The 3629-nt window shown below is 40.1% G+C and overlaps 1 long non-coding RNA gene across 1 annotated transcript; it reads left to right on the forward strand.

Annotated features, from left to right (window-relative positions):
• The first annotated feature begins 706 nt into the window (after nt 1-706).
• On the forward strand, nt 707-2153 carry LOC122026274. The gene is made up of 3 exons (XR_006124090.1): nt 707-735; nt 952-1012; nt 2126-2153. It is a non-coding gene; the product is annotated as an uncharacterized LOC122026274 (long non-coding RNA).
• The last annotated feature ends 1476 nt before the right edge of the window (nt 2154-3629 follow it).

The following is a 3629-nucleotide window of genomic DNA, read 5'->3' on the forward strand; positions in this document are numbered from 1 at the left end:
CATTGTCCCGCATATCTCATAGAAGACCTCTAAATGTTGGTTCGGGTCTTCATGCGGTCCTCCACCAAACTGATTTTGCTGCACCATAGATATAATTACAGGTTTGATCTCAAAATTGTTTGCTTCAACTGAAGGCCTTGAAATACTAGATCGAAAACTCCTAGCATAAGGTGCTGCATAAAGATTACAAGCAATCCTAGAACAAATACTCCCTCCATCCTAGAACAAAGATAAACTGTTAAGTATTTGAAAAAAAAAAAATCAAATCTATCCATGCCATCCACGTGTACAAGCTTCTCCCATACCCCCTCCTTTTTCTTCTCTTCCCCACCAACGCCTCAAACCCTTCCTCCTCTCTTCTTCTTCGTTTTTCTTCTCTAGCGGCGACGAACGACAGATTTCTCTCCCGTTCTTCTCAAGCAACTCTCATTTTCTCCTCCCGCACCTCTTCTCCTCCACCAGCAAGGGCAGAGCACTGTTTTCTCCTTTGCTACCTCTTCTCTGCTCCTCGGCAGCACTATTAGAGCTCCTCGGAGTTCGCCGGAGCTCGCCAAACCACCGGGAAAAGAGGGGATTTTGCTGCCTTTTGTTTCCTCCAACAGCAGCCCTAGCTGCTGTCCTTTTATTGGCAGTGTCGTCGTTGTTCGCCGGAGCTTGCCGCAGCTTGCCGGAGTTGCCGACAAAGAACCTTAATTGCTGCCCTAATTTCCAGCAGTCACACAAAACCCTTAGAAGGTATATTTTAGGTTGCTTTTGGTTAAATTGATGTGTAGTTAGAAGGGTTATTTAGATTAGAACAGATGTTGTATTTAGGAATGCGAAGTGGTACAAGGTATCGAGATCAAAATAATTCACTGATTTTGAATCAGAGTTAATGTGTAGATTTTAGGTCATTATTATTATTAGATAGTATTTTGATTATTTAAGTTATGTTTGATATTGTGCTTGTAGATCCGAGCTCGAGTGGAGCACGGTGACCTGCCGATACTCGGAGATTTTTGCTGTATATAAGGTGGATACATCTACTCTTGTCTATTTCCTTGTGCATGAATAAATATATAAATTGGAATATGTATATGTTGTATTATTATTTTCAAAATGGGGATTAAACTGATATTATAAATAGCGAAATGGGTTAAAATATTAAAATTATTGGAGGGTAAATAATTAATATCATTTCTTGTTCACATGTGGGTTCATGTTGGGATTGATATGGAAAGGGTTGTTTTTTTTAAAATTAAAGAAATATTCTGAATTGCTCTTCTGTTGATACCTTGTCTCTTTTGACTTGCTTGACCTTTCATACTTCATGCTTTTGATACTCTATCTGTTGATACTTGTAGCTTTTTATCTGTGGACCCTATAATGATAAATTAATAGATTTGATACGAAAATATTACCTTGATTGACCAATCAATATGAAAAGAGAATAATCATGATAAATGGATGAATATAATCATAACGGTGAATTAATAAAGATAGTAAATGAAGAATTAAAAAGTGAATACTATGAGCCTAGCTTTATACCAGAGCTCTATATTAGAGTACTGGACCGCCCACATGTTATTGTGGTAGCGCGGTGGCCGCGGTCCAGAGTATCTGACCGTATACCTGAGGCGTGTTGGCGTGATGTAGCCCTCGGTCAGTGTTTATTATGTCTTCCACCGGTGAGGGCTGATAGCCCGTACGTCAGATGACGTATGCGACAGTTTATACTCTTAGGAGGCTTTTAGCCTATCCATATGATATTTCACTCTGATGATCTTGGCTCCAGTGATTCACTTTTTAGTTGATTTATCAGATTCAGACTATTGATATACATGTTGATCTTACCATGATAACTTATAATTGAGTGATTAAAATTGATTTTATTAATGATGACAAGTGATGATAAGGTGAAGATCCCAAACTCTATCTAAAAATTTTACCTGATTATAGATAATGAGAAGATGATTATACATATATATGTATAAATGTAGAACTTTAAGAATAATCCTAAAGTTGTAACAAAAGATGATGATTTATTCTACTTCCTTGACTTCTTCAATAAGATTAAATTCATGCACATCTTTCTTGAGTATCCACTTAGCCATTTGGCTAATTTGCTACTTTCCTTGGTCTCCAGTTTTGCAGACACAGGGATCCTTTTGATATTATAGTTGATTTTGGACTTTCATAGAGTTGCTCAGAGATCTCGACGTGCTGATTTGCTGGTTTGTTTTACTTTTGTTTCGCTGTATTTACATTTTGCAATTTTGTTACAGATGTCGTTTATCTGTATAGTAATTGTAGTTGATGAAAACTATGACATATACATATAGTTGATACATTTCGTGGTTATGTTGTTTCTATTTTATGTATGTTCCAGCCGTGTGGGCTGATGAATATGTTGTTTATGTTTATATAGTGTGATGTATGTATGTATGCTTCATATTGTCACCGGTACAGGGGAGATGCTGCCGATTTTTGTCTGGCAGGGACTCCTCTGGGGGCGTGACAATTTTATTGGTATCAGAGCCCGGTTTTTCGTTTTCTGTTCGTGGGTTTTGGCTTTATTTCGAGATTTTTGTTTTCAGTTTATGTAGTTCTCGAGCAAAGGAATTTTTATACAAGTCGAGTTGTATCTCTGAGCTATAGGATTTACGGGTCATTCTTTGTTTTAATTATCGTGATTATAAATGATTATTGAAAATTTTCATCTGATTTTATAGGCAATGCCACGAGCCCGTGGTCGCGGTTGGGGCAGTAGCCGTGCTCGTAGTCGCAGTCGTGGTTACGACAGTGGTAGTGGTCGCGATCGTGGTCGTGCATGTCAGCGTGCCACTACTACTGATCTTGGTTTGGATGAGGCTCCTATTTCCCCATCTAAGTTGATACCGGGAGCTCAGGTTGGTCCCAGTATTGGAGTTGGTGGTCAGATTGAGGGACAACCTCATCTTGTTGCAGCTCAGGTAGCCGTACCAGCCATTCCTACAGCATCATTTATTATGGAAAAGGCTCGTATTCCTTTGCTTGCTAGTTCAGCCAAGGATCGTTTTACGCTGTTCCATGGAGGCACCGATCCTTGGGTGGCGCGTACATGGTTGGAGGATATTGAGGCCACTTTTGGATACATGTCCTGTTCAGACATAGAGAAGGTAGAGCTAGCCGCTTATCATTTTCGAGGGCAAGCATCCACATGGTGGAAGATGCAAAAGACAGTCTTTGAGGATCAGATTATCTCTTGGCAGTCTTTTCGAGAGGCTTTCGAGAGACAGTATTTTCCTGCAGCATTTTGTGTTGCTCGACGCCAGGAATTCATGAGTCTCAAGCAGGGTGACCGAAGTGTGCTAGACTATAGTGCAGAATTTAGCAGACTTGCTGAGTTTTGCCCATATATGGTTGCTCAGGACTCAGACCGTATGTTTCACTTTACACAGGGACTGACAGCATATATTCGGATCAGGATGTCTGGATTTCCTATTACTACTTATCGAGAGGCACTTGATCGAGCCATATTTATTGAGATGACTCAGCAGCAAGTCTCTCAAGAAAGAGAAGCCAGCCGACAGACCTCGCAGAGCTCACACTCTAGACAGCAGAGTCGAGGTCGTCGATCTCGTGGTCAGGATACGACTAGAGAGTCTTCA

Source organism: Zingiber officinale, chromosome 10A, assembly GCF_018446385.1.
Source record: "Zingiber officinale cultivar Zhangliang chromosome 10A, Zo_v1.1, whole genome shotgun sequence".
NCBI lineage: Eukaryota > Viridiplantae > Streptophyta > Magnoliopsida > Zingiberales > Zingiberaceae > Zingiber > Zingiber officinale.